The 14565-nt window shown below is 42.2% G+C and overlaps 1 pseudogene; it reads right to left on the reverse strand.

Moving 5' to 3' along the window:
• Nucleotides 1-895: 895 nt before the first annotated feature.
• On the reverse strand, nucleotides 896-13365 carry LOC118285466 (annotated as a pseudogene).
• Between the last annotated feature and the right edge of the window lie 1200 nt (nucleotides 13366-14565).

Below are 14565 nucleotides of genomic sequence, written 5' to 3' on the forward strand. Positions count from 1 at the left end.
AAGACAGAGGAGACATCTTTGAACCAACAGATATGAAGTGAAAGTCCTGCTCTGGCTCACACACACACACACCTCCCTCCACCCTAACAGCACTCTCAGCAAGCCCCCCCACACGCTTTCTAGTCGCTAATGACGGACAGCTGAAGGCACACTCCTGGGGCGCCAATCAAATTTGCAGGCCTGTAATTGGATTACAGGGGGCAGGGGGAGGGCTTTTATCTTTCTCTTGTTTGTGCTTTCGTCTGCGGGTGAATGATGGACAAAAGAGCGGCCTGTCAACGTCAACTCCAGGCTGACAGAGGATGTGTGTTTTCTGTGTGTGCGTGTGTGCTGATTGTTTAGAGGTTGGCAACCAGCACCGATGGCTGCTCAGTGTATTGACGTTACTTTCTTTGCTTTTGGTTTTCGGCATGTGTCATACCTTAATCCTTGTGTGTGTGTGTGTGTGTGTGTGTGTGTGTGTGTGTGTCCTGAGTCTTTGTGGTCATTTGTGTGTGGTGGTTTGAGGAAGACAAAGAGCTAAATATCACTTAGCTCATTGCCTAGTCTCTGTTGCCCTTTCACCAGGGCTCAACACCAGGACGACACAAAGGCCACTGTCATCTGGCCAAGTTTCCTGATGCACAAGAGAAGATGACAAATCACCTGCACAGTAGGCTGAAATCGCCACTGTAGAGGCTCTGCTGATCAAAGACGCTGCTCAGGATGGCGCTCGGCCTCCAGCAATTTTATTTACCTCCGGGAATTTTATTTACTTCCCGAACAGTAGAGAGCAAAAAATCACTAGAGAATAACTATTCTGCAAACCTGCATACAATACAATTGTTGCTTTCGCGTTTATTATGATTTGTAAAAGGGTGAAACCTTTTGATCAAGAAAATGAATAAATAGTGAATACAATCTTTTGCAAATCTGCAAAACATTTATTGCAAATGTTCTTCAGTTAACAATACATGGACACATCATCAGTGTTGTTTCCTGGAGTCACTGGGTGTTTCGGGTCTTACAACTGACACCCTCCTCCAGGCAACCCGACCGAGGCTGATCAGACCCCAGTCTGTGTCCAAGTGGCATTCTACTGCCCCCACTGCTCTTCCCTCTTCAACCAGAGCCATCTGGAAGCTTTTTCTGCTGCCTCCACGTTGTTGCCTATGGCTCTTATTCGGTTTGCACCTGTTATTCCCAGTGTGCCGTAGGCTTTGCTCAGGGAGTGACTGGCAAACCCCCGACTGCCCACCTCCACTGGGATACACCTGGACTTCCACCCGTTCCTCCGACAATCCTCCACCAGCTCCTGGTACTTCTCCCTCTTTCTTTCTTGAGCCTCCTCCATCCTCCCATGGAACCGTCAGCTCCAGCAAGAAGAGTTGTTTTATGGCCTCTGAGACCAAGATGATGTCAGGTCTCAATCTGGACTGGGTGATGTGTGGTGGAATTTTCAGCTGCCGCTCCAGGTCAACTGACATCACCCAGTCTCGGGCCATGGGGAGCAAAGCAGCAGAGCCGTTCTTTGGTGTTTTCTCCGGCCTTTGTCCTTCCTTGACAAAGTGAATGGCCTGAGATGTGGCTTGGGTGTGTCGTCTGCCCTTGATCCCCTTGCTGATTGCTTCAGCGATGGACTTAGGACCTGGTCGTGCCTCCATCGATACCGGCCCTCACCCAGCGCCTTGGAGCAGCTGCTCGGGATGTGTTCCAGTGTTCCTATCTTGGAACACAGGGGGCATGCAGGTGTTTCTGTTTTTCCCCATATGCACAGGTTGGATGGGCTTGGGAGGACATCATAGATCCCCTGAATCAAGAACTTGATCCTCTGGGGGTTCCACTGCCAGATATCCTTCCAGGTGACACTCCGCTCCATCGCCTGTTCCCACTTCATCCAGGCGACCTGCTGCTGGATGGTCACTGCTCTGCTGGTTCGCTCTTCCTTGACTGAAGCTCGCACCTCCTCCTGCACCAACCTCTGTCTCTCCCTTCCGCTGGCAGAGTCATATCGGGCCGCTGCTAGGGTCCCAAGTCCGGCTCTGCCTTGCGCCACTGTTAAAAGGATGGCCTTGTGCTTCAGTCGAGTTTCTGCTTGCTGGACTGCATCCGCTGCCCTCCACTTCCTCCCTGTCCTCACAACAATCCCGGACACTTTGGCGTCTTTGGATCCAAAGTACTCCAGATGTTCCCGTGCCCGTGCCATGATGAAATCCTCCCTGACTGAGCTGAAGGGGAGCCTGAGCTTATTGGTGTTCCCTTACAGCCCAATGTTGCTTAGGCTGCGTGGCAATCCCAGCCATCTGCGTAGATAGCTGTTTACTCTTTGCTCAAATCCTTGCACCACAGTCATGGGGACCTCATAGATAAGTAGAGGCCAGAGGATTCTTGGGAGGATTCCATGCTGGTAGACCCAGGCCTTGAATCTTCCAGGAAGCCCAGACTTGTCCACTGTTCTCAACCAGCCCTCCAAGTCAGCACTGGTTGCGTTGATGGAATCTCTGTCATTTAGCTTGTGGGGTATCGAGTCATAGGCGTTGGTAAGATCCAGCCATAGCACAGCCAGATCCCTTCCGCCTTCTCTTGCCTCCCTGATGAGCTGGGTTACCACGCCTGTGTGTACCAGGCAGCTATATCCACACATGAAATTCAAAAGGTTTGGTTACATTGACAAGACATCTAAAAAGACATCTTATTTATGTACATTAAAAAAGAAGAGGAAGAAACTTAAATAGGAAATAAAAATCCCAATAAAGCAAGAATAAAAACATGGTAATGAAAAACAGTTATGGATAAAGTTTTGTTTAAATGTATATAACACATTATAATAAAATAGATTATTTTACTGTGTGTTTACTTATCTAACTCACATACAGTAAAATATAAATGCTTGTTAAAGTGCGATTAAACGATTAATAGATTCGCTTTCGTCCCAAAATTCTATTGTCTTGTCTTAGCTTTGATGGATTTTTGGATGTCTTTGTTTTTATCAGAACAATGACATCTGTGAATCACTAACATTTTTTTGTTTTCCAGTCTAAAAACCTGCATCAAAGGATTTAGACTGGAAAACAAAAAGTCTGTTGTGAGCTTCTGGTAACAACTGAAGGGGACCATGTTTATTATGTCAATATTTTTATTAATTTAGATTGTACTGTGGATTAATGTCGCCACATCACAATCAGAAGAATTACTGTCTAAGAAATATAACTTTTAGGATTCCTTACAAAAAAGTAGATTTATCATATATTACATGCTGATAAAATGCTGTGATACTAGCCATATGAGGCATTTCTTGTCCCTTTAAAAAAGGGTGAAACATCTGAAGGACTATATGTGCCTTTATGTGGATTTATCGATTTTTAAATTTTGTTTCATTTGAGATTAAAGTGGGAACTTTGTTTTACATTTTTTAATGGACCCACAACATGTAATTCCTATCTTTTAAAATGGCTGGATGTAATTGAAAGGTTATTGTTTTGTTTGTCACTTTGATTATTCAATTCGAAATTATTCTGCAGCTGCTGGAAATACTTTTATATCTAAGAAATAAAAAATAAACAGTTTTATCGAGAAATTTTCCTTCAGCATTCAACAGTAACACATATTACATCATCATTAACAGCATTAACATCCTGTTACCTAAGACTCCCTTTCTGATTTCAATGCATCATTGAACACAAGACACGCACACAATTGCGTTAACTTTTCCTCTCAGCACTACGTGTGTCCTGCTGTCAACATGACAGTAATGATGACGTTTGAACAACACACACACCCATACATGGATACAAATACACATATGCATTGTAGAAAAAGACACCTGCATGTTCTCTGTTCAGGTGACAGAGAACAGATGTTCTCTCCTCTGTCACCTGAACTTCTGTTTTTCATGGGACATTCTGCAGTGTGTGTGTGTGTGTGCGTGGGAGACATATGTGTGTGTAGGTGTATCTATTCAAATGAACTGCTAACATCACTTGTTTACATTTTCGATGAAGAAATAAATCTAAAGCTAACCTCCCAAAATGAATACATTGACCATATATTGTGATCAACAATTTTCACAAATTTCTGATATTTTGCAGTATAAACATTGGACGTAAGCATCTGATAAAAGCATCTCAATTAATACAAATAAATCTAAACTATTAATGGATCAGTCAAATTATCAATCAATAAAGACAATAATTTTTAGTCACAGCCCTAAATTATAAATATGAGACGTTTGCTCAAGAGTAAAGTTAGTGTGCTGCAGCCACTAATTATTTTATTGCCTGAATAAAGTTATTAATTGATTATAATTTTCAATAAATTAATCATTTAGTCTTTAAAATTGCAAAAACTCATGACAAAGGCTTATCACAAGAGTCAACAACTCAAAAATATTTGTATTGTATTGTTATTGATTATCATTAAAGGCAATTTCCTAAAATTGTTTCAGTCATATCTGTCAGGGAGGACCTTTTCTGTTCATCTCGGCCATTACTCCTCAGCTGCAGCCACTAGGCTGTGGGGTCCCTCAAAGCTCCATTTTACCCCCAATTCTCTTTTCTTTATATTTGCCTTCCCTGGGTTCCATTTTAAAGAAACACAATATCTCTTTCCATTTGCAGCTGCATCCTTTGCAGTTGACTTGCAAGTCTACCTGCCTTAAAAAAACAAATAAGGATTCCACATATGTCTTGTTGAACTGTCTGAAAGAAATTCAATCAGGAGAGAAAGTGAATGAACAATAATTATTTATTAAAATTTTAAAGGTTTTATGCGATGAAGCCTTGATCAAAGTCTTTGGCGCTTGGACTCTATGGGGAGATTATGTAGTCAAGGGTGCCTGCCCTAAGCCTTAGTGATATAGGACCCCCAAAATTAAAGGGCTCAAGCCTCTAAGCCCACCCTAATATTACCCCCAAAAAATGGATACTTACCAATAAAGAAGACATACCCTGCATGTACAGATTGAAAATGATGCCTTAAACTGCTAGGTATGAAAGACGCGACAGTTAGACATGCTTGAATGAATTTGCTGTACCTGGTAAATTGTTATAGGGCCAAGCCTTGCTTGAGTTAATGAGCAACAGTTAGCTGGTTATGGTTGAAGGCCGACTCCTTGCTTGCATGAGTGAGCATCAGTTAGCTGGTAATGTTTGAAGCGGTGCCGGGAACCCTATTGTTTTCACAAAGATTATTCTTACCGGAGATAAAAGTCATGCTACAGCCCAAACAGTGCATAGTGGAGCGGTGCCATTTGCAGGACTGGTCCAGAACCCTATCCACACCTCAGGCACAAAATTTGACACACTTCCGCCACTAGGAGGCGCTATAATAAAAAAAATACTGTACATCGCACATTTATATACCTTACATCCACGTGTTCCCTGAATGGAGCTGAAAGTACTGTGTATTGGCCACGCCCACTTCCACCTCTACTTCTACCTCTACCTCTCTTCACCCCGCAAAATCATGATTCATTGGAATCATACTTTCCTCCTAGACCATGCGTCCGGTCTGCACGGAACTTGGCACGTCCAGACATAGCTGACAAAAATATATAGTAAGAATTTTTCTTCACTTCAAAGATGTGGTAATTACGGGCAAAAATTTGTGTAGTTAACTGTTAAACCAAATTAAATGCTGTCAACGCCAAGATTCTTGTTTGGGACTCGCCAGGGAGGGGGAATCGTCGGGGGTTCTAGTTTAAATTATTATTATTTATTTTTTATTAATTATTATTTTTACGTAATATAATATAATAGTCTTGAACAATTAGAATGAAGGGATATCAACAAAGAAATATAAACCACCACCAACCACCAGTTATTTGCATTGCCTACCATATGCTGTGAAGGCTTTAGAGATTTTTGAGCTTCGATGATCGTTGCAGCATCAGGGCGCACGTAGGAGGCGTAAGCATAAGAAGACCAGCAGCCCATTTGTTGAAGGGAAACTGTGGAGATGCCTTGCATGGCTGCAGAGGTTGCAGCACCTATTCTAAAAGAATGGCCTGAATAATGCTTGGGAGAAATATTACATTTCAAAAGAGTCTGCTCTAAGTAATAGCTGAACTACGCTTTGGACATGCTTTATTATCTGATGTCAGGAAAAGAGCCCCGCTCTGGGCAGAAGGAGGCCTGTTCTTTAAATATTTAAGCATAGATTTGAAAGTGCAAAACTGGGTATCAGCACAGTTAAATACTTAAACATTTCTAAAAATGGGTTTAGAAACCCATTTTTGAGCTGAATGCTCTTGACCCATGGACAATAGCCGAGCAGGAGGTGTGGTGAGGAGCATGGAGGAGGAAGAGTGGAGAGTGCGGGTGGGTGTGTAGTTTTGGAGGATGTAAGAGAGGGTATGGAGGTGCCATGTTGTGGAGAGCCTTGAAGGTGAGGAGGAGAATTTTGAAGTCTATGCGGAATTTGATAGGGAGCCAGTGCAGTTGTTGGAGGAGAAGGGTGATGTGTTCGATGGATGGGGTTCTAGTAATGATCCGGGCAGCAGCGTTCTGGACCAGTTGAAGTTTATGGAGGAGCTTGAGTGGGAGACCGGAGTGGAGAGAATTGCAATAATAGATACGGGAGGTGACCAGGGTATTGACAAGGATAGCTGTGCTGTAAGGTGAGAGAGGACAGATGCCTTTCAGCAGCTGTTTAATTGCTGGATTGGAAAATAAGCTTTGAAAACTTCGATCATAGAGCAAACAGCACTGATCGTAACAGGTTTTAGTGGTGAATTGAGGGAGACAGAAAGAAGCAAAAGTTTTCCAAGCAAAATCATACAGTTTCAGTGTGGAGGCAGCTAGACCCTTTCTCATGTAGCACCTGGTGGAGTCTAAATAAGAATGCAGTGAAAGCTGATTTAATAGAGGACCAGTGATTCTATAGGGGGCACTGCTGTGGGCAATGGGCTGGCTTCTGGGCAAAGCCTCCTGAAACCCTGAAAGTTGAAACGGGATAACGAGTCAGCGTTTACATTTACGTTTACGTTAACATGACCTGGCACCTGACAAGCTGAGATGATGAAGTTATGCATGATTGATGACAGGGTGATGCTGCGCATGAATGGCAGGATTTTGAGACTGGAAGAGCGGCCTTTATTAATGATGTGTTGCCAGAGTTTACCCCACACGTGACATGCGACTGAGATGGGATAAATTTCGGTCAGTGCTGAAGAGGGAAGTTATGGGGCCATTTATTTGCGAACCATTGGCCTTGAAAATAGCCATCAAAACCCACAGAAGACGCTGCATCTGTGTAAAACTTCAGAGCGTTCGATTACAGAACCAGATCGTCATCGAAAAATGTCAGGCCATTCCACCAAGACAGCAAAAGAGACAAGAATTGGCAGAGTGGCAGCTTTTATTAGGCTTGGGCAAAGACGCGGCCAGGTGCAGCAGACTGAAGACGAAAGAATGACCCTGAGGAATGACGCGCGTCCCGAAGTTTATGTGACCGACCAGACAACCGTTTAAGTTTATACTTTTTTTTCAACGTACTTCGGCCATGTATTACTGCTCCAACTCGCGGTAGCTTTGAGTCGAACAACTGATTTGTGGAGTGATACTCTGCTGGCGCAAGTTGGCGCAGTAATGATGTTGGGCCCTGGATGACTGACAGCAGGCACACTTGTCACCCATCATGCTGTCAGTGTCTGCGGTTCTGGAGACACTCCGTGTGGGAACGTTCTGGAAAAGCGTTCCACTCCTATCAGTGCTTTCACACCGGGTCCTGTCACCTTCCTCAGCCGACACCACAGAAGCGGCCAGAGCCGAGAGCGTCATGCTGTGAAACAGACCTGCTAACTCGTGTCGAAAGTTGATTAAAGGCTGCAGGGGCCTGGGACCTGATACATTCAGGGGGAAAAAAAGAAAAATATATATATTTTTTTTTAATTTGACTAATTATCTGTAAAGAGATGGGAGTGTAGACTTGTGGCTGTCTGCATAGGGTCCGACAACGGTTACTTCACATGGACCGAAGCAGAACCTTGATGCACAAAGTATGAATTTGCCCTAACAGTAGTATGAAAGAACAAATTCACCGTTGTTTCTCTGTGACTCACGAACCCTTGCTTGCCAATTTTTTATGATTTTTTTATGACTTACCATCTCTCTCTTTATTTTTGTCAAAGTTCATTTCAACAGGACGGAAGTAAATCTGTCGCAGCAGACTGTGAAATTTAAAAGGCATTGAATTTCTGTACTACTGCATTTTTCAGCATTGAAATTATACATGTGAATTTCTTGTCTCTGAATGAGGGTTTTTTTGTACACTGAAATCATGTATCTAATTCTTTTGCCTCTGAATTCAACACTTCAAAATTTCAATAACTAATTTTCACTTTTCAAATTTTCCCTGAACTTTTCCTGCTAGTCGCAGAGTATAATTTCCCGAAAATGTCTTTGTGAACCCATGTGAGAATAAAAACTCCAGAAAATTTACAGCAGGAAAGTGTGCATTGTTTTTCGTCATCAGAATTTTTGTCTATCCTCCCCTGAGAAACTCTTCAGATGAGTCTTCTCAGGCACCAAGCAAGGTCATCTTATCTATGGCAAGCCAAAACAATCTCACTCGAGGTGTCAGATGGCGACTACTTACTTACTCAAAGCTAAATACAGTACAAAGACCGGGGATGGGCAGACTATCTCTGGACGTGGAACACTGTGAACCTGTTGATCTGTGTAGCAAACCGGAAGTCGCCTTATAATAAATACTTCTTTTCCATCTTCCTGAATCAGCATCCACTCCATCAATTATTCCATTTCAGGCATGTCAATGACACTGCTCCTTCCGCTGTGTTCGTCATGTATGAATGGCAAACTCCAGAAAATGTCCAGATGCAATCTCTGGGCGTTTTCTGGAGTTCATGTCTGAAAACAGCTTTAAACACATTCACACCTAGAGGACGCTAACAGACAGCAACAGTCTGAGGTGGGCCAGTCGCACTGACTCAATGCCTTGCTCAAGGGCATCTGAACGATGGTAATGTGAAAGGGGAAGGGGAAGTGCTGCTTCCAGAGGGAATCTGTTGGTCCTGGATAAGCCTTCTGATTACATAATAACCATTATAACTTTTTTTTTCCATTAAAAAAAAAGTAAAGCAGTCTGAACTGGCAGCCTCACCTGGAGGATAACCCAAGTACACAAATAGACTGACTTAAAATAGAGTGGAAATAAAGAAGGGTTGGCAAATCAAAAACTAGGTCACACGAAAGGCAGAAAACGTGCAAGTGTCTTTCTCTGATTATACATTGTGAAAGTTTGCACGTCTTTATTTCGGTGTTGGTGTTTTTTTTGTTCATAATGTTATTTTCCTGTTTGTGAGAGTGTTGTTTCTGTCTGAACGGGACATTGCAGACAGGGCGTCTGGATGTTGCTGAGAACGTCCAGAGCCCCCGGAGCAGAGTGCCTGTCCCTCAACCACGCCGGCACTGAAACACACTCAAGACAAGTTAATCCTCCAGAGCTTGGCTTTATCTGCACCCACCCACCAGCCCCCCGACTCCCTCCCTCACTCTCCATCTCTGCCTCTTGCTCATAAGTTCCCTCTGTAGTCCCCCCCGTGATCGACCGCGTACTTTGCTAGAACTCATTCAGCCCTCCATTTGTTCCCGTGTACAGCATAAAGGCCTTCATTTTTCAAACTGTCCACATCCACTTGTTGCAAGCAAACTTCTTTTTGTGGTTAACAGACTGAAAGGGTTTTCACTCGGCCCTTGTTCAGCTGATATTGGATTTTCTTTTCAAGTCTTTCTTCATTTAGCCTATTGATATGTTGACATTATTACATTCTATACTGATTTCAATATATAAGTAGAGCTTCCCCTGGAAAATCAGAAGACCCCGCAGTCGACTGAGATTCTATAAGGAGAGTAGTTTTTTTCTTTTTGTTGGTCACAAGTGTGAAAGACTGAGTGAGCAGAACTCGATTTCATGCCTCTTGCCAGAGTAAAATCGTTCCACTACTTCAAGTCTGACTGCAGTAATGACTGCATCTCCTTGAACCCAGCTGATAAACTGACTGCTGACATCACTATGGTTATCTAATTCAAGATGATGTCGTTTGACTACTGACTGTCAATTTATGTTGAGTCTTACAGAATATAGAATAGAGAATTCAGCCCTTTAAGTGTTTTTTCTGCCAAGTTTAACCGACTTGTCTGTTTTGAACTTGAATAATACTTAAGACTAAAACCTATCAGAGAGCAGCCAAACAAGGAGATAATGTGAATCTGTGACTGTGGGACAAGATAAAATAACGCTTGTTTTAACATATTATCTTATATCATGTCCATACAAAAGGGTCCAAAAATGAAAATTGTCTTCACTTGATATCTCAGAAAAACATTCCTAATCTGACCTGAACTTTCATCAGATATTTTCGTCAAATTTTCAAATTTTCCATGACTTTTGTGACTGGAGAGCTGTATTTAAAATAAAAAATCCCAGAATCAGTGGGCACGAAGTTCATTCATATGAACAAAACTGCACTGGGATATTGGTTTTTATGTTGAATAAGACATTCCTGCCTCGATCTCAAAAAGAACAAACCACCATGCATTTCCCTTGACGAAGAAGTGATGAAGAAGGATAGCTAGGTTTGTGGCGTGGCCCTCATGTCAGCTTGTCGTTTGTCCAAAGACGGATCACATGACCCGTTGACCTACCCTTCTGCAGAGAGCGGTGTCTGTCAGCGCAGGACTGGCTGGGGTGCGGCGCTCAACCTCAGACTCTCTTGCACCATCCCAGGGCTGGATGCCTGAGGATTAAAGTGTGTGCTGAGAGGTAAATCTGTTTTGTTTCTCTAATGCGTTAAGTACTTGTGAGGAGTGAAAGTGCTTGTCCAGAGAAAAATGTGTGATTGTAAAAGTGCAATTTTCATGATATCCGTGTGTGTGGGTGTGTGTGATTTTGCATGGGGATATTTGTCAAGGTTTGTGCATGAATATTTCTGTATTTAAGATGGTGGTTTGAGTTTATAAGATCCTGGGAATTCTGTCAGTAATAAATACAGTGAGGCTTAGGAGTGTGTAAACACGTCTGCAGTACCAGTATGTGAAACGCTCTCTTCTGTGGATGGAGGGAGTTCGGAAAATCAAACAGGTTTAGTGCCACACAAATCTGTCTCTCTGAAGATTTTTTTTACACGAGAAAAAACAATTGTAGAACTACTACCCAACTCCAGCTACCCATGACGATATCCAGTTTGAGTCTCTGGTTTCTGGCTTTAGGTTGTTCGAGTTCATAAATAATGAGCAGGACATCCTGATGTGATTAATGCTAAACAGCAAGTCATGTGCTCCTCTGTGATCAGTTAAGCTGGGAAATGTTGTTGTTAAATTCCAACTCACACTGCAATTAAAATAATCTCAGAAAACCTCAAGAAATATGTGCTTGCACTGTACAGTCCGCTAGTCAAGCCGCGATCGAACTGCTCACACTGTATGACCCCCCAGACTGTCTGACTCTAATGGTGTGTTCACACCAAATCCGATGCAGATTATTCGTAAATAACATACAAAGTCAAAGCAAAGATGGGAATATTACATACATTGACTTTGTATGTTATCTCAACAGCTTTACTTGTTCATGTTGAAATATTTGAACTTGAGTGAAAAATTTGCGGACAAACTTGCAAAAGTAACGTAATTTAAAAATTTGATAGAAATGATAAAACTAGGATATATGTAAGGAAACCAAAGGGCTTACACTGCATTCAATTAAAAAAAAAATTCTGTATCTGGTTTAACTTCAGCTGCAGTGCTACATGATGTCATTTGCCAAGGAGCTGTGTTGGTCCATCACACACATGCAAGATTCATTCCTGGTGGATTACATTGTAAGGTGAAAACTGTATTTCTGCTGTTTACCTCAAAATTGCTGTGAGGAAAGATGAACATTTTTCCACCTTGATGTTTCTAGAGTCGTTAAATCCTGTCTGTGAGTATTATAAACCTCTGTGCTGTGATCTGGTGTCTAATAAGCAGTGTTGGGTGTTACGCTTTACAAAGTAACACGCTATTGTAATCACATTACATTTGTCTGTAACCCAGTGATGTAACGCGTTAGTAAATTCAGTAATTACACTACAGTTCTTAACAGTGCACGCACAAATATTAGAAATTACACATTCCAGTGTCTTCTGCCTTGGTGTTCTAATGTGCATTTGTCATGGAGTGACGTCTGTTAATGTGTAAGGGGAGTGAGGTTTACGCACTGCACAACACTCAACTGGCTTGCCTCCGTTACCTTTACACAATAATAGCCCGACGTCTTCTCATGAGACTGTGGCTAGAGGTGCAGGGGAAATGGCAGAGCAGTTTATCATTATTACTTTTGAGGGGTGGAGGTATGCTCATTATTTTGAATTCGTCAAGAAAAAGGACAGGAATGTGAAGGTAAGGTGCAAATTGTGCCCAGGTCAGAAGCTACCCACTGCTGAAAACACAACTTCTCTCCAAGCACCTGCAAACGCAACATGCTAACACAAAGCTAGTAGCGAAAGACCCCCAGACTCAGAGTAATGCTAATGTTGAGTGCATACCAACTCCAAACAAGGTTTCGGCTATAGGCTGTTGCTGAGAAACGAAAAAATAACGAGTAAAGTAACAAGTTACTTTCCATAGAGATTAAATTAATGCATAACATTTTTCGAAAGTAATGAGCACTGTGTAATACACTTTTTTGAGATATGACGACAACACTGCTAATAATCTTTTGAACAGATAAATCTGTTCCTCCAACTGGACTGGTAGTATCTCATTGTCTTACTGGCATATTAAGCAACACACCACCATCGCACATCCTCCATGCTCTGTTTAAATTGGGGCTTATTTTCCCCAGTGTGAATGCAGCCTTGTACAAAGTTGTTTCCATGAAAGAGAGTAAAAATCTTCCAGTGACTAAAGTGTAATCATAAACACAAGACAGGATGAAACAAACAAGAGTAACCCTGAGTATAAGCTCTGTTCCTTCCCCTCGGGGCTGATAATAGAGGCCATAAGCCCATTCAACGTATTTACTGTGTCAAAGTGCAAAGTGGGCTCCAATTCTCACCCAAATCCTCCCAAATCTCCCCTCTCTTTTCTGGCCAGGCCCATGCGTGGAGAGGCAGGCCAGTCTCCACAGGTGCGGCCTGGAGAGGATGACAGTCTCTCTTCACCTGGACTTAGCGCCTCTTGTGTGGCTTTGATGCTCTCAGCCAGTGGATTCCCTGGGGCCATAGTTGCAGTAACACCCTCAACAACACAGGTACTGTTGTGCTGTCGACTGCACCGCTTGGATCAGCAGAGATGAATACCAGAATGGGACAGACAGCAATTTGTGCCACAGATATAACAGACATGTTTATGCTATTTGAAGTGAGGGATCATCAGGTGCCGTCGGACTTCTCCAGGCACGTTTCTGTAGAAGTAGCTTGTCTGTTAACACCAAGTCGACGTGCGTTTGCTCACAGAGGAGGTGCGAACACTGAGATAAAACCTGACAGATCAAAGGTGAAACGACTGTCAAGTGGTTTAAGTCGAGGCTTGTCAATGACCTCGGTGAACAGGCATTATTTAACAATTAACCATGTCCTGTAACATTAACATGCTCAAGCAAGTGTTAATCAAGGAGCAACAAATTTAAGCATGGAAGTTTCTTGTCTTCATAACAAATCACTACTTGAGTATAATGATTAAGATGGAGTCTGAAAAAGTTTTTCCAAAATAATGAATTACAATCCTGTCCTCTTGACACAACTGTTATTAAGTGTAATGTTACCTTATAATTTGTTCTGTATATGTTTTCAAGGAGAGAATATCTTATCTTAAAAATTACTGTTGAAGATATGTCAAAAATAATTGTGAATAAATGGCATCAAATAAGGCAACATACATTTTGAAAAAGCAAACCACCTGTTTTAGCTTACATTCTTACACATCTGAAAACACATATCACATACACAGGGCGTGTGCATGCTGGTGTAAAGAGGAAGCATACTGTCTTCCCTGCAGTCATTTTTAAATTTAGAAAATACTAATAATGAAAAACTGCAACGATCAAAGGTAAGATGAAGTTCTTTTCTTGGACTGATGATGAGGTGGAACTGTTACTGACAGTATGTGTTAGCAACGCTTTGTACCGCTGCTGGTCAAATCTTGACTGATGAGAACGAATCAAGATGCGAATGCTAGTGACTGCGTCGTTTTTTTCCGAAGCGTCTCGGTTTCTGCCCGACCAGACAAAAAACCCAACTCAATTGTTTCCAAACTAAAACGGGATCAGCAGCATTTCCAAAGTTCCTTAGTTTTAGGTGCTCGAAAGACTTGAATAGTGCCAGGTGAAACGTCAATGATGAGTTTTAAAACTAAAACATAAGTATGTGGATGCAGCCTAAATTTCCTGAAAATACATCACCTCTGGCTTTTTCTGGCTGCTAAACAAGCGGATGACGCCATTGTATACCCAGCTATCACAAATTTATATGGAAAACAAGTGAGCAAACAGACCACACTGTCCGGTCAACTGGTTGTTGTGCATAATGCTTAACCTGCTACACACCTTGTTAATCTCGAGGATGAGCTAAGGATGTTGTTTGCTTGTTTT

This window comes from Scophthalmus maximus, chromosome 20 (assembly GCF_022379125.1).
Source record: "Scophthalmus maximus strain ysfricsl-2021 chromosome 20, ASM2237912v1, whole genome shotgun sequence".
NCBI lineage: Eukaryota > Metazoa > Chordata > Actinopteri > Pleuronectiformes > Scophthalmidae > Scophthalmus > Scophthalmus maximus.